This window comes from Oncorhynchus kisutch, linkage group LG19, assembly GCF_002021735.2.
Source record: "Oncorhynchus kisutch isolate 150728-3 linkage group LG19, Okis_V2, whole genome shotgun sequence".
Lineage (NCBI taxonomy): Eukaryota > Metazoa > Chordata > Actinopteri > Salmoniformes > Salmonidae > Oncorhynchus > Oncorhynchus kisutch.
The window spans coordinates 39,408,074-39,434,526 of record NC_034192.2 but is presented as its reverse complement, the minus strand read 5'-3'; the positions used below and the strand labels follow the sequence as shown (position 1 = coordinate 39,434,526).

The 26,453-nt window shown below is 44.4% G+C and overlaps 1 long non-coding RNA gene across 1 annotated transcript; it reads left to right on the top strand.

The window, feature by feature from the left end:
* The first annotated feature begins 4,155 nt into the window (after positions 1-4,155).
* LOC109870479 (uncharacterized) lies at positions 4,156-13,312 on the top strand. Its single transcript, XR_002252159.2, has 4 exons — positions 4,156-6,920; positions 9,496-9,698; positions 11,337-11,390; positions 11,544-13,312. It is a non-coding gene; the product is annotated as an uncharacterized LOC109870479 (long non-coding RNA).
* The last annotated feature ends 13,141 nt before the right edge of the window (positions 13,313-26,453 follow it).

The following is a 26,453-nucleotide window of genomic DNA, read 5'->3' as shown; positions in this document are numbered from 1 at the left end:
CTCTCTGTCCATCTCTCTCTCTCTCTGTCCATCTCTCTCTCTCTCTCTCTTGTCCATCTCTCACTCTCTCTCTCTGTCCACCTCTCACTCTCTCTCTCTCTCTGTCCACCTCTCATTCTCTGTCCATCTCTCACTCGCTCTCTCTCTGTCCATCTCTCACTTGCTCTCTCTCTCTGTCCATCTCTCACTTGCTCTCTCTCTGTCCATCTCTCTCACTCTCTCTCTCTGTCCATCTCTCACTCTCTCTCTTTCTCTGTCCATCTCTCTCTCTGTCCATCTCTCTCGCTCTGTCCATCTCTCTCTCTCTGTCCATCTCTCTCTCTCTCTCTGTCCATCTCTCTCTCTCTCTCTGTCCATCTCTCTCTCTCTCTCTGTCCATCTCTCACTCTCTCTCTCTCTCTCTCTGTCCATCTCTCTCTTTCTGTCCATCTTTCTCTCTTTCTCTCTCTCTTTCTGTCTCTCTCTCTCGCTCTCTCTGTCCATCTCTCACTCTCTCTGTCCGTCTATCACTCTCTCTGTCCCTGTCTGTCCCTCTCTCTCTGTCTCTCTCTCTCTTTCTGTCCATCTTTCTCTCTTTCTCTCTCTCTTTCTGTCTCTCTCTCTCGCTCTCTCTGTCCATCTCTCACTCTCTCTCTGTGTCCATCTCTCTCTCTCTAGTTTCTCTCTCTGTGTCCATCTCTCTCTCTCTAGTTTCTCTCTCTGTGTCCATCTCTCTCTCTCTCTAGTTTCTCTCTCTGTGTCCATCTCTCTCTCTCTCTAGTTTCTCTCTCTGTGTCCATCTCTCTCTCTCTCTAGTTTCTCTCTCTGTGTCCATCTCTCTCTCTCTCTCTTTCTGTCCATCTTTCTCTCGCTCTCTCTGTCCCTCTCACTCTCTGTCCATCTTTCGCTCTCTGTCCATCTCTCTCTCTCTGTCTCTCTCTCTCTCGCTGTCCATCTTTCTCTCTCTCTCTCGCTGTCCGTCTCTGTCCATCTCTCTCTGTCCGCCTCTCTCTAGCTTTCTCTGTCCGTCTCTCTCTAGCTTTCTCTGTCCGTCTATCACTCTCTCTCTGTCCGTCTCTCTCTCTCTCTGTCCGTCTCTCTCTCTCTGTCCATCTTTCTCTCTCTCTCTGTCCATCTCTCTGTCCATCTATCTCTCGCTCTCTCTCTCTCTCTCTCTCTCTCTCTCGCGCGCGCTTTCCGTCTCTCTCGCGCGCGCTTTCCATCTTTCTCTCTCTCTCTCTCTCTCGCGCTGTCAGTCTTTCTCTCTCTCTCTCGCTGTCCGTCTGTCTGTCCATCTCTCTCTCTAGTTTCTCTCTCTGTGTCCATCTCTCTCTCTCTCTCTCTCTCTAGTTTCTCTCGCTGTGTCATCTCTCTCTCTCTCTCTCTCTCTCTCTCTAGTTTCTCTCGCTGTGTCCATCTCTCTCTCTCTCTCTCTCTCTCTCTCTCTCTCTCTCTCTCTCTCTCTCTCTAGCTTTCTCTGTCTGTCTATCACTCTCTCTCTGTCCGTCTCTCTCTAGCTTTCTCTGTCCGTCTCTCTCTCTCTGTCCATCTTTCTCTCTCTCTCTCTGTCCATCTATCTCTCGCTCTCTCTCGCTCTCTCTCTCTCTCGCTTTCCGTCTCTCTCTCGTGCGCTTTCCATCTTTCTCTCTCTCTCGCGCTGTCAGTCTTCCTCTCTCTCTCTCTCTCACTGTCCGTCTTTCCCTCTCTCTCTCGCTGTCCATCTCTCTCTCTCTCGCTATCTGTCCATCTTTCTCTCTCTGTCCATCTTTCTCTCTCTGTCCATCCCTCTCTCTCTGTCTCCCTCTCTCTGTCTCCCTCTCTCTGTCTCCCTCTCTCTGTTTCCCTCTCTCTGTCTCCCTCTCTCTGTCTCCCTCTCTCTGTCCCTCTCTCTCTCGCGCTGTCCGTCTTACTCTCTCGCTCTCCGCCTTTCGCTCTCTCTCTCGCTGTCCGTCTTTCTCTCTCTCTGTCCGTGTCTCTCTCGCTGTCTTTCTCTCTCTCTCTCGCTGTCCGTCTCTCTCTCTCTCTCGCTGTCCGTCTCTCTCTCTCTCGCTGTCCGTCTCTCTTTCTCTCTCTCGCTGTCCGTCTCTCTCTCTCTCTTTCGCTGTCCGTCTCTCTCTCTCTCTCTCGCTGTCCGTCTTTCTCTCTCTCTTGCAGTCAGTTTTTCTCTCTGTCCATCTCTCTGTCCATCTCTCTCTCTCTCTCTCTCTCTAGCTTTCTCTCTCTGTGTCCATCTCTCTCTCTAGCTTTCTCTCTCTGTGTCCATCTCGCGCTCTCTCTCTAGCTTTCTCTGTCCATCTTTCTCTCTTTCTGTCCATCTTTCTCTCTCTCTGTCCATCTTTCTCTCTCTCTCTGTCCCTCTCGCTCTCTCTGTCCCTCTCGCTCTCTCTGTCCATCTTTCTCTCTCTGTCCATCTCTCACTCTCTCTAGCTTTCTCTCTGCCCCTCTCTCTCTCTGTCCCTCTCTCTCTGTCCCTCTCTCTCTGTCCATCTTTCTGTCTAGCTTTCTCTTTCTCGCTGTTTCTTTCTCTCTCTCTGACCATCTTTCTCTCTCTCCCTTTCTCTGTCCATCTCTCTCTCTCTTTCTCTGTCCATATTTCTCTCTCTGTCCGTATTTCTCTCTGTCCATCTTTCTTTCTCCCTGTCCATCTCTCTCTCTCTGTCCATCTTTCTCTCGCTCTCTCTCTCTAGCTTTCTCTCTCTCTCTAGCTTTCTCTCTCTCTCTAGCTTTCTCTCTCTCTCTCTGTCTAGCTTTCTCTTTCCATCTTTCTCTCTTTCTCTGTCCATCTCTCTCTTTCTGTCTTTCTCTCTGTCTAGCTTTCCCTCTCTGTCTATTTCTTTGTCTCTCTATTTCTCTATCTTTTTCTCCCTCTCTCTCTCTCTCTCTCTCTCTCTCTGTCCCTGACAGACAGACATAGACATAGAGAGAGAATCTTTCTCTCTCTGTCGATCTCTCACACTCTCTCCAATTTAAGGGCTTTATTGGCATGGGAAATATATGTTAACATTTCCATAGCAAGTGAAGTAGATAATACACAAAAATGAAATAAACAATATAACCTCTGTCTCTCGTTCTCGCTGTCTCTCTGTCTATCTTGCTCTCACTGTCTATCTCTCTTTGTCTGTCTAACTCTCTGTCTCAGTGTTTTAAGAGCACATGTTATTGCAGTTTTTCAGAGTTGGAACAGATGTCGGGTATTGTAAATACAGGTGCAAAGAGTGTTCCGGAAGCCCCTCGGAGTAATGAAAATGTTCCTGTTTTTTGATGGTGTAATGCCAAAAGTATTTCACAATTCATTTGAGGACAATGTCGCTTGAGACACACACAGCTCTGCCGACAAGTGCCTGGGGATGGGGGAGTGGTGTTAAGTAGGCTACTTCTGGAGGGTGTTTTCCTGTCTAAAGGAAGTGTGGAACGTGTTGTAGGAGTACAGATGGACACTTACATCTCTAGTTACATAAATGACTTACTGTTGTTGTTGTTATCCTATCAAGACAAATATGGTCTATAAGACGCCCTTGAGGTCAGCAGGGGGAACCTAACTTCACCTCTACTAGACTTCTGTCAGTTTCCTCTGCCTGTCTGAAAATGGTAGGCTTCAACTGCCCAAATTCATCCACGGTAGTCATTTTTGAATGGTGTTAGTTGTATTAGAATGCACCAATGTCTTCGATATATTTACCTTGTGGACTTGGCTCACATTCTATCGGAGGATAATGTTGTTTTTACTCAAGGTTTTTATTTTTATGCTCAGGGCCAGGGTGAGACCAGGGCTGCTGGAGTTGACTCTTAATAAAAGGCCTTGAGTCGGGGAGGGCGTGTTTTGGGGCCAGATAATTGCGAACATCCCTTCTTCTTACCAGGCCACAGCCCTCATGTTCACCTTGTCTGCTCTTCCTCCCCAAGCCAATATTAGCAATGATAAAAAGTAATTGCCGTCCCATACCTATTTTGGGTCCAGTTGCATTTATTGCAAATGCGCATTCTTGGAAGTGGAGGGGCCCCCATTCTCATTTCCCCACAGATTGCTGGTGAATTTGAAGCATTCAGCAAAGAACAAGTGGGGAAAAAAGTGTCCACAAGGTTCAAATTAAACTCTGTTGTGTTGCTTATTTTTTCACTCCTAACAGGGCATCGTATGTTTTCCTAACTAAGCCAAATGTGTGCTGGGGTCGAGCCTAGCCAGAGGATAGAATCCCTGAAGCGAAAAATGCTTGAGGCACATTGTTGAATTACATTTATTTAGCCTTTTGGCTATCCAGATTCTAGGCTGGGTACCTCATTAATCAGGCTCATGAATATACTTGCTAACTAGGCATTTGCTAGGGATGTTTTTGTCTTTCCTTAGGTGTATTTGTTTAGTAGGTTATTCCTCAACCACTGTAGCATGTTGTGTCCAGCGATTTGGTGAGAGAAATATCATTAGCTGGGCGAAACGTTTGTCAATCCAGGAAGATTGAGCCTTATGTGTGCAGACCTCTCTATCTCATACTGTCGACAAGTTTGTGTTGAAGCACCACAGACAAAACTGTTTGTTTTTTGTACTACACACTTTAACACACCTGACAGTGAACAGTAAGGTGAGAGGGTGCGAATGCTTTCGTGGTCACCCCACTGTGAAGTGAGCTTCTTTTTCAGAGGCAAATAGATGTGGCCTGATGAACCAAGGCCTAACCTCCATTACCCTTTGACCATCCCTCTATCCCTGATGTGGAGGCTGAGCAGTGGAGAAGACGATGAGGGGAGTTACGGGGGAAGAGTCGGCTGGGTAGCAGATGTGGTAGCCCACATTCCCCCCTCTCCCCAGAAAATGTGATTTCCTCCCCTCCTTTCTACCCTGTGCATGGTCCCAGGCTGAGGCAGATGTTTTTGTGCTGCTAGTCGAAGATTCCTGGAGCTTTTAACGGAGAAGAGAAGAGACGTCCATGTCATCGGGCAGGGCCAGGTCAGGCTAAGTTGATGTGATGTGGGGGGACTCAGGGGAGAGGAGACTGTACGCAGCAAGGCCAGGGCCCGGGACCTGGAACACACTGACCTTGGCTGGCTCCTCTCCCATACCCCCTCTCTTTGTCGCTCTCTCTCTCTCCGCATTAATTGTGTATTTCTTTTTTCCTCCGTCCCTTTTTTCAGTCCTCGCATCCTGGAAAATATAAACAGGATGTAGCCTTGTCTGATCGTAAGTCCTCTCTCGTCTGCCCTGGCCCCCAGTCCACCCCAGTCCCTCGCCCCAGCCTCCAGGCTGAGTTGGAGCTAGGGCCATCTTAACCGGAGCTTGGACTGGGCGGGAAGGAGGAGAAGGGTGGTGATGGGTAGAGTGCTGAAAAAAACTTTTGGGGTTCAGTGCATCAGTTGCAATCATGCCTTCAGCCACCATGTAATTTGTTCATCAAATGCCTGCTATCCTACCTGTATGTCTCGGAATCTATACAACAAATGGTTATGAGTGGAGGCTACTCTAGTTGAGTGCAGGTTTTTCTGCAATGTTATGGGGTAGGGTTCTTTAAAAGTCAGGCTGATTTACTCCAAGCAGCAGCTTTTCATTAAGCATTTTCACATTCATATTTGTAAAAACTATCTATTGCACAAAGAGTTCCACCAGCCTTATTCAGAATGTGCTTTGCCCTTGATCCTTGCACATCATTTCACTTATCTCATATTGGCTGGACTCGTGACATGTTTATCTAGTCTAGTCTTAAACATAGACCGTTTAAGACAAATTACCCACAACCCTCAGGAAGAACCCTTTCTCCTTTGTGTTAAACACGCACTGTGAGGATCTTAGAGATTTCCTGAAATCTTAAAGAAAAGCCAATCCTGAATTCAAATCCCACAGGCATTCTCCCTGTTCTAATCCTGACCTGTCAATGACACTAATGTAGCCTAGGTGATTGTCAAGCCCTATTCTCGCTCCCTTCCTCCTTCTAGCCTGCTCCCTATCTTCGTCGCCAGTGCCAATGTGGCCTATTCATAAGCAATCATCACCCTGGCCCCTCGGAATGCTGACTGTACAAGGGCCAACTCTATCTGTGGTTCATCGTTTTGTGACCCTACTCTGCAATGCCCAACACGAACTCAACATCCTGCGCTGATATTGATGCACAGATGAATTTATTTGTACGGTTGTCCTTTTGTGTCCTTTTCTTCTACTCGGCAGGTAACGGAGTTGCCTCGAGTCAAGAGAGAGTTAATCTCAAACATAAAGCGTCAATTAAAGTTCCTCTGCAGCTTTTCTTCTTGGCTATGCGTGTCCAATGTGCCCTGTTGAATTGAAAGAGTGGAGGAGAATAGCGTTCATTTAGAGATTAGGCGTTCGTCAGGGATTCGTCATCACGACATGTCGGAGCGTGTGAGGTGAAAGTTCTACTGTGTGAACGTAAGTGTGTGTTTGGAGACGTGGAGCGGCTGCCAAGGACTTATGTGGGAAACTGTCTGTCACTGAAAGGCTTGTCGTTGGGAAAAGGAGGAAAGGGAGGCTTAGCCTATTGTTGACGTAGAGAAAGGTGGCAATGAGAAAGGTGGCAATGCTGAACAACAGTCTTGATGTTCCCCTCAGGCCATAACTATCAATGTTCCAAACATGACTTCCTGCAGCTTAGGGCATCTTTCCTCTGAGTAACTGTACACATCATCACAACATGTTAGACTTGCAAAATGTCCATCTCTAACAAAATCATGTTCTTTATCAGAATTGTCTCTTATTACCCACCATGCACTATTCTCTTTATACCACCCCAAACCTAGAGATTTGGAAACCTTGGTATATCAACAAATATGTTGATATCATTCTGGTCTTTTTACAGGGCTGAATGCATTGAGGAGTGCTCTCGGCAGTGGCTCCCAGCCATCGGACCTACAATTAATGGGGACAGGGACGGGACCTTCAGTGGGCCATGTCGGAGGTCAAACCAGGTGCCATGAGGCAGGTCGCCATCGATGTCCCCAAGGTATGTCTGGATTATGGCCCTTTGGTTTCCTTTTTAGTTTAGAAACCCATTTAGTCTTTTGAAGGTCGGCATTAAAATGTCCTTTTAACCGCCGTTTGATTTATAGAGTGACACAAATATGGAACAACAACTCTGCTGATGTCACCGGCACAACCGAAAGTGTCTTCTAGTCTCATGTTCAGAAACGTCAACAAACTTCCTCAGGTATCGAAAGATATCATTTTTTTAACCTTTATTTAACTAGGCAAGTCAGTTAAGAATAAGAACAAATTCTTATTATCAATGACGTCCTAGGAACAGTGGGTTAACTGCCTTGTTCAGGGGCAGAACGACAGATTTGTACCTTGTCAGCTAAGGGATTCGATCTTGCAACCTTTCGGTTGCTAGTCCAACGCTCTAGGATACCCTGCCGCCCCGCACCATCTCTCAGCGAACATTGCTTAATTACTCATTGGACTACCAGTCAATGTATTATACCAATAGTACAGTGAGGCATTAAGTAATTTGTGCATTAGACAAGATGCTTTCAGATCCCCAATGACTTTTGTTGACGTGCGGGGTTTAAACCGAGGAAGCGTCGGATGGAAATGACCCACAGGCCATACTGCTGCCCTCCCTGAAACGGAGATGAATCACACACTCTGGGGAGGTGGGGGGACAGCCATCCATGATGTTTTGGACTTTGCATGTGCAAGACATAACGGACAGGAAGAGGCTATCATCATCTCCAGTACTAATTGAAAGCAGATCGGGTCGATGTCGGTTCCTGCCAGAGAGTGAGAGAGAAAAAAAGGCCCTTCTCCTCCTTCCTCCTAATGCTCCTCTGCACTGAGCTCACCCCGAGACGTTCAGTTCTTGCGGCCAGTTCCTGGAAACAAAATAGGGACTTTAGTTTTTTCCTTCCCCCAGTGCACTGCAGCTGAAGGGTCTGCCACAGAGCTTGGACTTGATTATATCCACATGAGTGCAAACATTTGTTTCTAATCCATTTATGTAAGAAACTTCCAGTGGATCCCGGGTGAGGCGAAAGCAAGAGCAGAGCACGCCTCTCTCTCAGGACGACCGGAACTTTTAATTTTTTGATCTGGTCGAGAGAGACGTTCCGTTGTTCTTCTTCCTCATCTTTCTCTCCTCCAAGTTCTTGTCGGGAGAAGTACCCACCGCAACTCCTCCTCCCACCTCCTTCTCTCCCACCTCCTTCTCTCCCACCTCCTTCTCTCCCACCCTCCTTCTCTCCCACCCTCCTTCTCTCCCACCCTCCTTCTCTCCCACCTCCTTCTCTCCCACCTCCTTCTCTCCCACCTCCTTCTCTCCCACCTCCATTTCTCCCACCTCCTTCTCTCCCACCCTCCTTCTCTCCCACCTCCCCAGCAACCCCATCAAAGCCCAGACCCTGAGAAGCTCCTTGTAAACTTCAGACAACAACAGTAAAAGATAATAACTGGGTCTCGGAGAGAGAAAAAGAGGCAGGGGGAATGAAATCAACACAGCAAGGTGTGACTCAAACGGTGCCCTCTAATTCCACATCCGCCATATTCGTGACAAAAGCACCTTGGAATTAATGGTGCCTTTTTGTTACGCCAGAGCTATGTTCTTTTGTCTGCAGAAAACCTGAACTGAAACAAAACAAAATAGGGCGGAGGGGGAGAAAATATGTATAAATCTTTACTGTGCACATCTGCTGCTAGCCTGGCACCTGAAGCTGCCTGATTTGATTTACACCCCATAGACTCTGGCAGGAGGAGGCTGTCTCTCTCGCTCTCTCTCTCTCCTTCCATGCTCTCGCCCATGCTCTCTCTTCCCATCTCCCTCACCATCTTTATCATCTCTCTCTCCTCTCTCTCCCCATAAATTGTTCAGCATGTGGTATTTACAGTATGTGGCCGGATGCCAGGTTTCCATTAGGTGCTCCGTTCCCGGGAGACGGCGCCGGTTGCCTGGGATGTGTTACCACAGAGGAAGGGAGGAACGGAGGGGGGGGGGGGGGTTGACAGAGGAAAAGTAATGCTGATGAAGAGGTGGGGGGACTTATTGCTCTGGCCAACCCCTGCTTTCCTTATCTGTTTTATCTCCTGTAGTCGTACGCCTCGGCCCGTCATCTGTCAACGGGGACAGCTGCTGGCTCTGTTCAATGTCTGCTGGTTCACCCTCAGCCCAGATCGGGCCCAATACTTTTCCTGACGTATACTACATTTTCATTTTCTTGTACTGTATGCCTATTATTCCAAATCATTTGCACAGAGCAAAAATACAAACAGTATTTCAGTGATTTATTTGATTGGCTAATTGATTTATTACAGCTGTAGAGAGAAATGAACACTGGGCAAACTGCACCTACAACTTCCTTGCCCCACGGTAAGGATGTTATTTTTTAATTGAAAAACGTTGATCATGGAAAAGGTGTTAGTTTTCTTGAATCGGTTTCTAAAGAAGCTTTCATAACACTGCTGGACACCATGCTCCGTTAAAACTGCCACCCTTTACAGCCCATTGGGGACGTCTCTTTGTGTATGAAACCTCTGTGTTCTTCGCTGTTTCCAGCTGTGTCCGAATGGTTTGTCTGTTTCCCTTGCAGGTGCCCTGGTCCGATGTGGGAGGCATGGAGCAGGTGAAGCCGAAACTTAAGCAGGGGGTGGAGTGGCCTCTCAGGCACCCCGAGGCCTTCACCTGCATGGGCATGCAGCCCCCAAAAGGAGTACTCCTCTATGGACTCCAGGCTGCTTCATGATCACCAAAGTTCTGGCCAACGAGAACGACCACAACTTCCTTGCCTTTAAGGTGATGATCATTCAACGTTTGATTGCTGCCTGTTATCTCCACCAGGTGGCCAATTTACAGGCAGGGAAGAGTCCTTTTTAGTCTTTTCTACACCTACAGGGTTCCCTAAATCCCACCCCTATAATGCATACTTTTGTAATGCATCAGTTTTGCAGTTGCATTGTGTGCATTGCCTTCAAGCACAGTTTCTTTTGTTATGGCTGACATGGCATGGACCTTTGACGTTTCCACAATTAGGGAGATTCTACAACTATAGATAGTAAAACTAGTACGGCTTCTTTCCTTTTTCCAAAACATACTGTACTTAGCTATGGCCAGTGATTTACCACCAGCAGCCATTGTCTTGGCTTCACCCCAGTTAAAAAACAGGGATGTGCCCCTGATTATCTCAAGGACCTCAATCTTTGGCTTCCTTGGTGGCAGACCTACAGGCCTTCTCACTTGACCCCTCCGACCCCATGTTTGTCCTTTTCATTCATCACCCCATCCCGTCTTCTCCCTTCTCTCCCTCCACCCCAATTCACAACTATCCCCTACACCCCTCGCCCTGCTCTGTCCAGGCCCCTTGATGGAGATTGATTGATCACTTCACTGATTGTTAATTGCCGATTCTTTTGGAAGTGGTTGCCGGGATAGATGGGGCAGAAACTGTCAGCCAGCCTGATTAGATTGGGTCAGTGGTAAAAGATAGTGGATAGGCTGTAATATAACAAAGAAAGACTTACCTTTTAAAGAGTGCTTACAGTGTAAAATTCTCTTAAAGGTTTTTCTCATAGATGCTATTTGTGAATAACGTCCAACCCAAATTGTTCATATTATGTTACACTTGATAGTTAAGCAAAATAAAGTAGTAAGAAGTTGGCTAATACTTTTTCAATGACAAATTCATATTATTTTCCCCCAGTGTGTTAGCTATGCCTCCGACACATTACCCTTGCTTCACTATACTTTTAGATGCATACTACTTGCGTCGTGTATAGTAAAACTCTAACACTCTATCAAAATATTTTCACACGCCAATATGACTGCTACTCTAGCCAAATAGAAATGTACCTACATAGAATATAACCCTCCCAGTGAGTAGCTGGTTAGAGAAATCAACAGATTAATGAGTCAGTCTCCACAACGTTGTCGTGTTCTGAGGAGACAAAAGGTGTCGTCTCCCTGCCAGCCCAGAGGTGTTGAAGAGGGGGGATTGCAGGGGAGGAAGTGCGTCCTGACGGGCTGAGTGGATGTTTATCCGCCTCGGAGGGAGGGAGAGTGCAGAGTGGCCCCATCAACCTTACTTACCCTACCTCCTTTGTCCTCTCTGCCTTCCTTCTTAATGATCATTTTTCCCTCTCTTCCCCTCTTCCTCTTAAATAACGATCCCTTTCATCTCTGAGAGATTTCTTGGCGGGTTGTCAAAAAGTTCTCAGTGGTTTGTTCATTGAGGTGTGTTCCTGTCCGATATTAAATAGTGGTCTAGTTAGCTTGTGGTTATCTAGGTTAAATGTTATTGAGCGTGTATTACTAGTGTTATAATGATGTGAATGAATAGTTATAGCCTACTGTATAACTAGGGTCCTCGTACGGAAATCACCTGGTCCTATAATGAATCACTGGACAGGAGAACCAACTTCCCTCTCGGTCTTTCAGGGTGAAGAGTCACTGAGTAAATATGTAGTGGAGTCTGAGAGGGCTGTCAGAGAGGTGAGTACCAGGCCAACTTTCATTGTCTTATCATATACCCATTACACTAGGAACATAAGTACTACTTCTGCTGAGAGGAAATTGCTTTAATATGCTACACTCTAATGTATATGCAATTACTGTAAATTAATACCTCGCATATGTCGATACCAGGTCAGAGCTGCCACCCCCTCCATTGTGTTCTTTGATGAGGTTGTCGCTCTTACTGGAGATCGAGGAAGGTAGATATTTTGTCTCAGAAATGAAGCTTTTTCTACCTGATAAACATAATACTGCAGACTTGATGACCACGACACGGCAACTGCTCGCAAGCACACATCTTATTCTGAAAACTGGAAGCACGTATCAAGCCTCAATGAATGGGAAAGATAGGCACCATTTTTAATCATCAGCCTAGTTCAATACGCTGAATGGCATGTATTATCCCCAATTACTTGTTGAATGACTGAACGTCTACATTACCGCAATGATTACATTATCAGTGTAATTATTGTACAGTGTAAAGCCGGCTGTGGAGTTCCCATGGAGTCAGTCCACTAGTGCTTTGCTATCAACGCACGCACACATACACTGACACACAGACGAGCCAGTCTGTCCGGAGGCGCTTCAATGGGATGACACTGGGAACATCTGTGGCTTCAGGAAGAAGACACAACGGCCAGAGAGAGGACACAGGCCGCGACAAACAAGCGCTTCATTGTGTACGCCACAGCAGATGGGGGAAGCCAAATATGAGCCAAATACTTCCCGGTAAACCCTCATGAAAGTCAATGGTGAAGGAACAGACAAAAGACCCCTCCAGATATGGTACAAACGTGGCGTTCCCTCAAGCCTAATTGGCCAGGGCCTGGGATGGGTCACAGTGTCCTTTCTTAATAAAACCATTTTGCCATTAGTGCATGTAGGGTGACATTTTGTATCTGTTTACTAGGACTGGGAATTGCCAGGGACCTCACGATGTGAGATTATCACGATGCTTAGGTGCCGATATGTATTGTGTTTCTCACGATTCTATATGTATTGTGATTTGAGACCGCAATTTTATTCTGAGTTGATGTTCCAAACATATTGCTTACTGTATGTCTGCTGCAGACAGACGAGACAGCATGAGAGGCTACATATCAGAGTTGGGGGTCAACTTAAGTCAACTCAGGAATGGACTGGATATAGTGTTCAACCTGACAAAATGCCCCACTTCCAGTGGCGATTTTCTCATCTGAATTCCATGGATATCACTGAATTGACTGGATTTGAAGAAGTTATTTGGCCACGACTCTGCAGTTGCCTTTCATAAGGACTTGATGCAGGGGAGTCAGTCAGTTCACTGCAGCAGAGCTCATATCTCCAGGCCACTGGCCATTTAAAAAATGCACTTAGTAGTGATCTATAAAGGTTATTTATTGGTCTTAACTTCCCGCATTTAATCAATGAAGTGGCTTCATTGCTCATGAGCTGGAATTTAACTGTTGACACGGCCTGGGCTAGAGATGGAAGAGTGATATTTTGTGTTTTCTTTTCTTGACGTGAAGCACCAGTAAATCTTCAAGCCTACCTGCCATAACTGCCCAAATCTGTTGGAATGAGTTCTCTGATAGTGAGAGAGAAAGCACGAGAGCGAGACAGTATAGAGTCAGACGGAGAGACAGACAGATTAAGGGGATGATGGAGGCATTGGGTCCAGAGAGAAAGACAGAGAGTGAGACAGTAGAGAGTCTGAGACGGAGAGACAGACAGAGCGAGAGACAGACAGATTAAGGGGATGATGGAGGCATTGGGTCCAGAGAGAAAGACAGAGAGCGAGACAGTAGAGCGTCTGAGACAGTAGAGAGTCTGAGACGGAGAGACAGACAGATTAAGGGGATGACGGAGGCATTGGGTCCAGAGAGAAAGACAGAGAGCGAGACAGTAGAGAGTCTGAGACAGTAGAGAGTCTGAGACAGTAGAGAGTCTGAGACGGAGAGACAGACAGACACATTAAGGGGATGACGGAGGCAGAGAGAAAGACAGAGAGCGAGAGAATGAAAGATCGAGAGGGCAAGAGAAAGAAACCAAGCCTTGGATGAGAGGCAGAAGCAGCCATGGCAGATTTCTCCCTTTGTCATGAGGCATTTCCCCTATTCCTCTGAGGACCATAACTCACTGACAGGCCTCTTTTGTGTTCCTCTGTGGCCTTCTCTGTGGTAATGACGTGTGGCACTTAGGCTGGCTCTGTGAACAGAGACAGTAAGAGTGTGTGTGTGTGTTTTTGGTTTTACTGTCCTTGTGGGGTCCAGAAGTCCTTACAAGAATAATAAAACAAGGACAATTCTGGAAAGTGGGGACATTTCACTGGTCCCCACAAGGAAAAGGGCTTAGGGTTTGGGTTTAGTGTTAGATTAGGCTTAGGTTAGGGTTAAGTAACAGGATATTGAATGGGAATCAATTGTTTGGTCCTCACCAGTATAAACCAAATGTGTGTGTCTGACAGCGATGGGGAGTATGAGAGGGAGGGAGAGACACTGCGCTGTGCTATGGAAAAGAAACCCCTTACTATTTCTGAGTGCAGGGTGCTGGGATCTGACAACTTGAACAGATACATTTTTGGTTAAAACACATATCTCTCCCCCCCCCCCCCCCTCATTCTGTACTCTCTCCCCTTCCTCTTGCCCTCTCCTCTTTGCTCTCTCAGTTAGTTGGGGTCTGCTGGTGTTGGGGACCGGGTCCTGGCCCAGCTCCTGACAGAAAGCTGGGGGACGTCGCCATCCTGGCCACATCCAACCAGACTGATATGAGAGATAAGATAGAACGCGCAGAGAGTTCCTGCTCTCCCTTTCTCTCTCTATCTTTCTGCTTCCCATCCTTCTCTTCCTTATCCTCCCTCTATCTCCAAAAGAAACTTCCTGAGTGCTGATCAAAGACAGAGCCTGGGCCTTGGCAAAACACACCCAGGAAGAAATGGCCTGGCGCTTTAATTTAAGGGTTTTCATTCTCTGTATCCTTCCTTTATTCTTCCCTCATTTCATTCTGTCTGTATCCTTCCCTCTTTTAATTCTCTGTGTCCTTCCCTCATCTCCCTCTTTTCTGTCTTCTCTCTCCCCATCTATGTACTAACTCTATGTGAACATACTCTGCTTTCTGAAACATAATATTATGTCTGCTCTTATCGTAACGTGGAGTGATTAGGAGGGGAAAACTTAAAACTGCTGTTATAGTAGACATTTTGACTCCTCCAATATCTGACAGGTGGCTACAGAGCTCCCATGGTGGGAAAGACCCTCACAGTGCTCCCTTATGGACAGTTGAACAGCTGGAGGTCCCCTCCAGGGCCACTGTTGGAGAATTGACTCTTCCCTGGCCTTCCTAGCAACTGAAGACCATTTCCTTCCTTCCTCCTCCCCTGCTACTGCCTGGCCTGCCACTCCAAGCTCTGTTAGCAGTGGGGGGGTCGAGCCCCTGGGGTTGGTGGGGGGGCATGAGAAACCCCAGGCATCTCCAGCAGCCCCACCAAGCTAACCCTGCTGCTGCTGTCAGGAAGCAGAGGTCCTAGGCAGCTGAGAAATCAGAGTGGGGTGGCGCTATTTGAATGTGAATCACATTAGCCGTGATGGGAAATACAAGCTGCCAAATGTAGTTGCAATTTTTAGGGACCCCCCTCCCTTGGGCCGGCACCCCGCTTCCACTCCCAAACCACCCACTGTTGCACCCCTCCACCACTACCCACAAACTGTCAACACACAGGAGAAGGCGGCCCTTTCCATGAGAATGGCATGATAATGATGAGACAAATTAAGATTAATGGGATGTTTGGGTGTCAATGAGGCACATTGTCGGCAGACTGATGGAGCACAGGTACTTCTGGGTCCTTGTTGGTTTGATGGACATAGTGGTAGAGGGAAGGAGAAAGGGAGGGAGGGAATGACATGGAGAGACGGGGAGTCTGCGTGTACTTATGGCATAGTTTGGGTGGGTCTGCTGTTGGTCTCTCAGCCACTAGCTGAGTCAAGTGTCAACTTCCTACTTATCTACCTCCTTTAGCCAGCTTTTAGAACGGGCTCTGCTGTGCAAAGGAAGCGCTCCATTTGGTCTATGTGGCATTTGTTAGGATATTCATTAAATTACTGCAAATCTCTTGTGATAGCATGGAATTATTGACATCAAAGCTTGATTTTTATTTTCACCAATAAAATGCATGAAGTTTTTCCCTCAAATAATGCATACAGCTTAGACTATTTACACAACCTGTTTGTATTAAACTACTGTTACTTTCATACCGGAATTTAATCATACAAGTTACTTCATTCCTTCCCCTTTGTCTGGTGCTTTTTGCTTCCAAAATGTCCACAGTTCAACAGGCCTTTGTATTGCACCAATCATCCTGTTCCACCTTTGACCCATTTTGAGTCTCCTGTGATGATTGATTAGTGGCACCAGGATATTTACCCAGCCTGACTTGGGGAAGACCCCCCTAGCCTTGTCTCACACACAGACACACACACACAAACACACCTCATGTTTCACCTCAACATTGTGAAGAAAGTCACTTCATTAAGATTTCGGGCACCCACCCTAGTTGAAGTTGTATGCTAAATATTTACATAGCATATCCATAGGCCACTTGTTCATTTTTTAAATTGTATTTATTTAACCTTTAATTAACTAGGCAAGTCAGTTAAGAACAAATTCTTATTTACAATGACGGCCTACCCCGGCTAAATTGTGTGCCGCCCTATGGGACTCCCAATCACGGCCGGATGTGATACAGCCTGGATTCGAACCAGGGACTGTAGGGATGTCTCTTGCACTGAGATGCAGTGCCTTAGACCGCTGCGGCACTCTGGAGCATTGAGGAAGGATAATGTTGGTTTGTTATTCTACTGAATAGCCTTTTTGTTTACCCTAATATGTGTTGAGCTCCCTCCGTTCTGTCAGGAGAAAGTTACAGTATATGTGATTACTGCCAGATGGAGTTTTTTTGGAACCAGAAGTTACAAAATGGGCTCTTATCAGATCTGTGGAAAACAGATGTGTGGTGTGGCATGCACTTTAAAAAAAGAAAGAAAAAAAAAGAATCCCCTCCCAATACTCTAAATTTGGCTTGTGTAGTTTCTCTTCTGAACAGGAGATGGCGCCACATCGGATACTGTTCTGCCGTAAACAATTGTGTGGGTATTACTCTTGTAGACTTTTGCTTTACATACTTTATTCTAAACATGTTGATGTTTTGCGGGCTCCATTGGCTATTAGGTTGTTCTACACAATGACATTTAGCATTCTATGATGGCAAGAGTGTAGGCTAAGTGTGCACAAATAAAGGCACACATACAGGAGATGTCAAAGTTATTCTAGAGGTTGGAACCCTAGCACCTACTGCCATTTAGTTATCTCTGAAAATTATGTAATTTTACACAGTCTACATGTCACCATTGGTAATTGGTATGCCTCCATTGCGTATCTTGACCAAATCAATGGTCCTTTTCAGCGTTTTAATCATCAGCCTAATAATTTCACCTTCCCAAAGAGCCGTTTTAAACCTCCAAAATTTACCAAAATACCTCCCCTAGTAATTTCTTAATTTCCAAACATGATTGCAAAGTTACAGAATCTGACCCCCCCTGACCTGTTCTTCTCAGAACCATAGTATGGAAAAAAGAGAGGAAAAGGGTTTCTAACTTATTGCATACCTCCTAGTACCTTTAAGGGGGAAGGAAAACACATCCAAGTAAAAGCAAAGGTTTAACTAAGTTTAAAACTCCACCACCGGATCACAACGTTAGTCATGCCTTTTGTTTGCATACGCTGTAGATAAACTGGACTTTAGCTGTCAATGCAAACAAACATAGGTCACTGAACATCTGTCAGTATCTTTCAAGCCAACGGTTAACGTTGGACATTTCTAATTATAATCAAAGTGTAATTGTCCTAGACTATAATTTGTGGGCCAGTTTGTAAATATATGAATACCAGTCTCCTGTAGCCTTAAAGCTTCAGGTTACAAAGAATTTGCCTTGACCTTTTGTAAAGTTCGGGGTAGTCTTTGGTGTATTTGTGAAATGTATTGTATCACAGCGTTGCCTGATGATGTCAATGTTGTTTTGCCTAGTAGACCTGACCACAGCCAATCACCATTCATCTAGATGGCATTCCCAGGCATCCATTATAGACTTTGCTTTTAAGTGCCATTGTTTTTGGTGACAGCAGTGCATTTAGTCTGTTTTAAAAGGTGTCTACAACTCTCAATTGACCTTTAGCCAGACGTAAACATTGCCATGTTTTATAAATCTCCTTTGGCTCTTCACCCCAGCATGGGGAACTATCATGACCAGTATCCACCTAGCAGACACTGGTCATGGGTGACTCTCACAGTTTGAATGACACACACCTCCTGTGTTCCCACTCATCCAACAGAAGGCTACTTGGGCCCAACCTTGACCTGGCAGGAAATGAATCTTCGCTAAAAGAGTGTGGTAATAAGCCCACCAGTCAAAACAGGTCATATTTGTTGTGCTGGTTATCATATCCCAGCTTTTCTCTCTGTTTCTCTTTTTCATTATCGGTCTTGTTCTATATCTCTCTCAATCTCTTTGGGCTGTTTTTGAAGGATTAGAGTTCATTCACTGTTTTCCTGACTCTACACTTCTCAACAGGGTGGTGGTGCACAGCACAGGATGTCTCTCTGAAAGCTTGGCTGGCAGTGTTATCTCAAGGTATTAGTATCTCTGTTTACTGGTAAATGATACAGCAGTTTACCCCAGTTCTCACTCCTTCGCCTCGTTTCGCCCGTCGAAATCAGTTACGTAAAAAGACACTAAGCTCTAAGTATTCGTGCATTCATGCAGTATGTGTCTGAAGTAGTTTTGTACAGTTGTACTCCAAGAAACCAAGATGATTTGGCTTTGTGGATTAGAAAAACCACAGTGGCAAACGAAAACAAATGGTGGATTTAATTCCCAAGACTTTGTGTGTGTTTGTGTGCCCAGGTAATGGGATACCAGCAGGGGATGGATGAGCTCTGGGAGGGGGGTGTGTGTGTGTTCGAGGGTGGGGGCAGGGGGTTAGGATCCCCAGACAGGTATCAAACTTCAAGGGCTGTATTCGTGTCAAATAACACGAGTGCCCCCCCCCCCCATTGATCAGGATATCACAACCTCTGATCACACCATGCACACAAATATACTGGTTTTAAATAAATACTTAAGATGACAGTTTATTTTTTAAATGTCATATTTTTGTTGCTTTTCAAACAGTGGCTTTGTATTATCGCCCCCACAAGTATACTATAGTTTATGCATTTATTAAAGCTCAATGTTAAATTTAAATCTCCCTACCATCATATCTAAGCCAATAGGACACCAATGTCGATGAAAATTTGCAAATCAACTTGATTGAAGGTACACAACACACGCCTCTCGTTATGAATCGTCTGGCCGTTACCGAGAACCACTTATTGGATTAGCATTAGGAAAAGAAAGATTATTATTGCCCCGACCTAGCTCAATATCTAGGCGTCAGATAAGAACGAGGCTACAGGTCCATGAAGTCATTATTAGACTTTGCACATTTCGGACTGAATATGTTTGTAGGGGCAACAGTTTTGATTACATTTATAATTTATCATTTCTGTCCGTTAAGAATGAACGATGTGCTACCTTTTTGTAGAATTTCTGACAGTGCTAACATTTTTTCAGCCAAATCTCAGCATTCTAACATGTAGCGGACCAAAGCACCAGTCGGATGCTAACACAAGTCGGAGAGGCAAGTTACAAACAAACGAAGCTAGCTAAGGATGGTTCTTCTCATGGCTGAAGTAATCTGTGTATACTTGGCCTTGACACTTGCGTGTAATCAGAGAACAAACAAACAAGCACAAATAAAATTGCAAACGTCCTTGGCTGCTATTGCCAATTAGTTAGCCAACTAACGTAAGGCAGTCATGTTAGCGAGCTAGCAACAAGGCTGTAACATTAACTGTATGGACAGATCACAATGCACCCGCACAACTCAATGTTGACAATATCTCCCACATTCTTCCACAAAGCACAGCTATCTAGCTAAGAAAAGTTCATAGTCAACACCAAACTTTAGGAAACTGCCAGGCTGCCAATGTAACATGGTACTAAACTAACATATGGAATTGTTTTAAGATGGCCATACCATGGATCATTTAGTTATTTGATTTACAATTTTAGGACCCCTTTAGAACATTTTTTGGTAAAATATAGAGTTTGGCCTCTACTATTATAGCACATAGTAATGCATTGTAATTACACATTCATAAATAACATATCTAAGACATCTAAGAAAGGTCTCAACTAAGACAAAAATAATTAATAATTTACTTTTTTTTTGCACAACATTATTGTATGGGACACTTTCAAATGTACTTTTAGAGGATATTCAATACCATACTCATCATTAAAACATTTGATAAAGTACGGCCACAATTTATATTTAAATGCCTGGATTACTGTAATTTTGGTGAATCTCTTATACAATGGGTTAAAGCAACCCTAGAGGTAAAATAGTAAATGATGGTTACTTCTCAGAAAGTATAGAGCTTTTAAGAGGGGTAAAACGAGGCTGTTCTTTGTCTCCATACAGATGAAGTCAGAAGTTTACATACACCTTAGCCAAATACATTTAAACTCAGTTTTTCACAATTCCTGACATTTAATCTAAGTAAAAATTCCCTGTCTTGGTCCGTTAGGATCACCACTTCATTTTAGGAATGTGAAATGTCAGAATAATAGTAGAGGGTGATTTATTTCAGCTATTTCTTTCATCACATTCCCAGTGGGTTAGAAGTTTACATACACTCAATTAGTATTTGGTAGCATTGCCTTTAAATTGTTTAACGTGGGTCAAACGTTTCGGGTAGCCTTCCACAAGCTTCCCACAATAAGTTGGGTGAATTTTGGCCCAATCCTTCTGACAGAGCTGGTGTAACTGAGTCAGGTTTGTAGGCCTCCTTGCTCTCTCACGCTTTTTCAGTTCTACCCACATATTTTCTATGGGATTGAGGTCAGGGTTTTGTGATGGCCACTCGAATACCTTGACTTTGTTGTCCTTAAGCCATTTTGCCACAACTTTGGAAGTGTGGTTGGGGTCATTTTCCATTTGGAAGACCCATTTGCGACAAAGCTTTAACTTCCTGACTGATGTCTTGAGATGTTGCTTCAATATATTCACATAATTTTTCTTCTTGGTGATGCCATCTATTTTGTGAAGTGCACCAGTCCCTCCTGCAGCAAAGCACCCCCACAACACCCCCATTATGGGCTAACAGTTCTATTTTGTATCATCAGACCAGAGGACAAAAATTACAATCTTTGTCCCCATGTGCAGTTGCAAACCGTAGTCTGGCTTTTTCATGGCGGTTTTGGAGCAGTGGCTTCTTCCTTGCTGAGCGACCTTTCAGGTTATGTCGATATAGGACTCGTTTTACTGTGGATATAGATATTTTGTACCTGTTTCCTCCAGCCTCTTCACAAGGTCCATTGCTGCTGTTCTGGGATTGATTTTGCACTTTTCGCACCAAAGTACGTTCATCTCTAGGAGACAGAACGCATCTCCTTCCTGAGCAGTATGACGGCTGCATGGTCCCATTATGTTTATACTTGCGTACTATTGTTTGTACAGATGAACGTGGTACCTTCAGGTGTTTGGAAATTGCTCCCAAGGATGAACCAGACTTGTGGAGGTCTACAATTTCTTTCTGAGGTCTTGACTGATTTATTTTGATTTTCCCATGATGTCAAGCAAAGAGTCATTGTGTTTGAAGGTAGGCATTGAAATACATCCACAGGTACACCTCCAATTGACTAAAATGATGTCAATTAGCCTATCAGAAGCTTCTAAAGCCATGACATAATTTTCTGGAATTTTCCATCTGTTTAAAGGCACAGTCAACTTAGTGTATGTAAACGTCTGACCCACTGGAATTGTGATACAGTGAATTACAGGTCAAATAATCTGTCTGTAAACAATTGCTGGAGAAATTACGTGTGTCATGCACAAAGTGGGTGTCCTAATCGACTTCCCAAAACTATAGTTTGTTCCCAAGAAATGTATGGAGTGGTTGAAAAATGACTTTAAATGACTCCAACCTAGTGTATGTAAACATCTGACTTCAACTGTATCTATTTATTATGGCCATTTGAAATGCTAGCTATTAAAATGAGATCCATCAAGAACATTAAGGGGTTAGAAAACCTAGGCATAAAATCAAGTGTCAAAGAATGCCGATGACTCTAGTTTTTTCTTCAGTCCGCAATCTGGTTCCCTGCACAGTCTCATTGAAGATCTTGAGTGTACCATATTACATATTGGATCGTTAAAAAATAGTGTTTACACTACCTTGTAGTTTATCAATAAAATGGGCGGATGGTGAAGTAGACATACTTGGTATTCACATCTCTAAAATATATATACATGTACTTACCACAATTAATTTGAATAGAAAGTTTGCAAAAATAGTTGAGTCTGCAACAATGGAGAGGTAAGTACTTGTCTATTTATGGAAAAATCACATTGATTAACCCTTTGGTCCCATCAGTTTACTTACGTACTAATGGCACTGCCTACTCCAGATGACTTGTTTTTTAAATCCTATGAGAAAACAATATTTCATTTGATTTGGAATGCTAAGCCAGACAAAATTAAACCTGCCTATTTATATAATTCATTCAATATTAAAGCTTTAAACCTCTCACTAAAAGCTTCACTCATGACTTATGCTTAAACCCAAAATGTTTCTCCTGTAGATTGTTAAGAAAGGCTCATCCTTTGTTCAAAAATGGCATTTTTGCCTTGATACAGATACTTGTCATTTCTGACTAATTGAAAATGAAATATTGTTTAAAGTATTGCCCTTTCTTAAACAAGCAATCCAAAGTTTGTTACAATTTCAGTTTTATCCTGCAGAAAAGATGGAACAAATATTATAACAAATGTCATGGTTAAATTCAAATATACTGATTTAATAACATATTCCATGGATAAATTATTTAAGTATTGTATTTGTTAATGATTTTATGAATAGAAATGGAGGAGTTATGTCACATATGCAGTTGTCGAAAATATATGGGAATATCTGCTCAATCCAAATTTACAACCTACTAATTGCAACTACCACAAAAATGGAGGAGGCAAGTGGAAAAGGGAGAAGGTAGGGAACTTGTTCTCCTGACATATTTTAAAGATACAAATTGGCTGAAAGGAACTGGCATAAATAGAAAAATATAACACTTTCATTTGAGGACCAAAATGTTGACAGCTGCGCCATACAGGTTGCAAAATAAATGGGAAGAGATTTTCGATGTACCAATTCCATGGCCAATGGTTTACTGGTACAAAAAACTACACTTGATTCAACACAGAGATTTTCAATTTAAATGATTATATAAAATTCTTACCATCAACAGAATGCTATATATAGGGGGCATACAACAATCTCAGCTCTGTATATTTTGCTGCAAAGATCATTTATTTTGGTATTGCCTCATGTAGCTAGTTTCTGGTCACAGGTTCAGGAATGGTAAAAAAATCAAAACATGCACTTAAAATTAACCTTGCAAATAGCAGTGTTGGGCGATTTGGAAAGCCATAGTCTGTCAATAAATAATATAATCATACTCGTAGGAAAGGTTTTCATCTTTAGCTCACAAACTGTGGATACTATACGATTCGAAAGGTTTAAAAAATTATGTTAAACATCACAGCACAATTGAAAAATATATGGCACATGGAAACCAAATGAGGGTGGTCAATGGTGATAGGTGGGATGGGCTGAGAGTGGCTGAGGGGTGGGATTAAAGAGCTGAGGTCTATGGTGATAGGTGGGATGGGCTGAGAGTAGCTGAGGGGTGGGTTGTGCTGAGAGTGGCTGAGGGGTGGAATTAAAGAGCTGACGTCTATGGTGATAGGTGGGATGGGCTGAGAGTAGCTGAGGGGTGGGTTGGGCTGAGAGTAGCTGAGGGGTGGGATTAAAGAGCTGAGGTCTATGGTGATAGGTGGGATGGGCTGAGAGTGGCTGAGGGGTGGGATTAAAGAGTTGAGGTCTATGGTGATAGGTGGGATGGGCTGAGAGTGGCTGAGGGGTGGGATTAAAGAGTTGAGGTCTATGGTGATAGGTGGGATGGGCTGAGAGTGGCTGAGGGGTGGGATTAAAGAGTTGAGGTCTATGGTGATAGGTGGGATGGGCTGAGAGTGGCTGAGGGGTGGGATTAAAGAGTTGAGGTCTATGGTGATAGGTGGGATGGGCTGAGAGTGGCTGAGGGGTGGGATGGGCTGAGAGTAGCTGAGGGGTGGGATGGGCTGAGAGTAGCTGAGGGGTGGGATGGGCTGAGAGTGGCTGAGGGGTGGGATGGGCTGAGAGTGGCTGAGGGGTGGGATGGGCTGAGAGTGGCTGAGGGGTGGGATGGGCTGAGAGTGGCTGAGGGGTGGGATGGGCTGAGAGTAGCTGAGGGGTGGGATGGGCTGAGAGTAGCTGAGGGGTGGGATGGGCTGAGAGTGGCTGAGGGGTGGGATGGGCTGAGAGTGGCTGAGGGGTGGGATGGGCTGAGAGTGGCTGAGGGGTGGGATGGGCTGAGAGTAGCTGAGGGGTGGGATGGGCTGAGAGTAGCTGAGGGGTGGGATTAAAGAGTTTATGTTTGTTCATGTATTATTATGCAGCTGTTTTATATAAAAGTACCATGTATGCAACATGTATGTAAAATGTATATGTAAAATGCATGTATATGTAGCAAAAAAGCTGTAAAAAAAAAAAAAAAAGATATTTGTCCTTCGAAGATTGGGGGTAATATATATATATTTTTTAATGTAAAAAAAAAAGCTATGGATTTTTTGTTTTTGTTGACACATATATCCCCTTTTTTTGTTGGCACAAAACTACCTCCATTCGTTTGTATGGGTTACCTTGTATGGGTTACTTGTGCAGGTTGTATAACAAAATGGAGAGTTCATAGCTCAAATGGTTCGGACGCTACAGACTGAAGTTGGCACATCAGCGTTACTGACTTCAGATGAGTCCCGTAACACTTGTTGGGGTTGTAGATTAAAACGGAGAACACCATCGTGTTCATGAGAGTCCCTTTCCAAAGAGTGTTCATAATAGTTTGTAGGCCAAACCGTTTGGATGCTTTTATGAGAAGGCCGATTTTCGGGTGTCTCATGGTCTGACCGATGTAGCTCCGCCACTTTCCATTGCAGATGTGGAGGGCTGCCACAGGCGGATGCGGTGCATTGAGACACAGCCCACAGGCGGATGCGGTGCATTGAGACGCAGCCCACAGGCGGATGCGGTGCATTGAGACGCAGCCCACAGGCGGATGCGGTGCATTGAGACACAGCCCACAGGCGGATGCGGTGCATTGAGACACAGCCCACAGGCGGATGCGGTGCATTGAGACACAGCCCACAGGCGGATGCGGTGCATTGAGACGCAGCCCACAGGCGGATGCGGTGCATTGAGACGCAGCCCATAAGCGGATGAGGTGGATTGAGACACAGCCCACAGGCGGATGCGGTGCATTGAGACACAGCCCACAGGCGGATGCGGTGCATTGAGACACAGCCCACAGGCGGATGCGGTGCATTGAGACACAGCCCACAGGCGGATGCGGTGCATTGAGACACAGCCCACAGGCGGATGCGGTGCATTGAGACACAGCCCACAGGCGGATGCGGTGCATTGAGACACAGCCCACAGGCGGATGCGGTGCATTGAGACACAGCCCACAGGCGGATGCGGTGCATTGAGACACAGCCCATAAGCGGATGAGGTGGATTGAGACGCAGCCCATGAAAAAAAACTTCAACTCCGGATTTTGATGGGGATTTTTTTTATTATGTTCATGCCTTGCTCTCCAAGCCACTTAATGTGACAGTCAATAATATTTGTAAAGTGTTAATGGGTAGGCTACATGTTTATTATTTGTGTATTATACAGGAGCTTGCTCAATTGTCTTGTTAAAAGATATCACGGAAACCTGTTCTATTTTGTTCCATATTGGCTTAAAAAGCTTTCAGTTTTTTTTGCTTTCCTCTGGAAAATGAGTTAATATTAAATAAATACTAATAACTACATCATTTGTTGCCATTTGTCATTATTGTGTATTTGTACTTGACTTATTCATGCTGTATTATAATGTTGTATAATAATGTTGCATAATCACCTTCTAGTGTAAAAACCATGGAAATGAAAAACATGAGTGAGAAGTAGGCATTGGTCTGAAGCTGAAAAAGGAAATTCACATGAGCCCCACAATGCCTACGCTCCCCCATGCTGTACCAAGGTTTTCCAGCCCCACAATGCCTACACCCCCCCATGCTGTACCAAGGTTTTCCAGCACCTTGTTTTGTACACTTAGTGTATATCATTAGGCTGTATGTATAATTATTTTTAGATATAGGCCTATTGTAAATGTGTATTATTGTAGGGTCATTTTTATTGCAAGAATATATACAAATAGACAACTTTAAGCTACATATTCATTTGACAGAGGTAATAAACTGCCCATTGATCAGCACAGCAATTGATAGAACAGGACCATGTTTGCGAAACAAGTGTTGATGAGCTTATGTCAACATTACACAGGTAAACTAATGACAGAAATCAAGAATGCAGAGAGGCTCTATAGACCTCTATATATCAGTGACTGTGTCCAACACAATGTGTTGGACACCTACTGACCAAGAAAATATTTTATGAAGTGTATTTCTAAATGAAAAGGTTTAAGGAAGTACAGGCAGGCAACACATTACTACAAGACAAAACAGCTAGCTCTATCAAGCATGAATGTCTTGTAAATATAACAGCAAAGCTTATTTTCATATAATCAAAAAAAGCTTGGATTGGTAGTGGAATGGGATTAGTGTAGTGTGTGAAGAATCCAATACTTTACCTTGTATGCTGTATAAATCCCATTACTATGGGAGCTCCTCTAACAGTATGGACTAGGCTGTTTGAGAAGGGTTATATCCTAAGTAACCTGCATACACATTGTTTGAAGTACAATAGACCAACATAGTTACTGTAGTAGGTCAAAGCTGTGTGCTGGAAAACCTTGGTAGAGCATGGGTGGAATA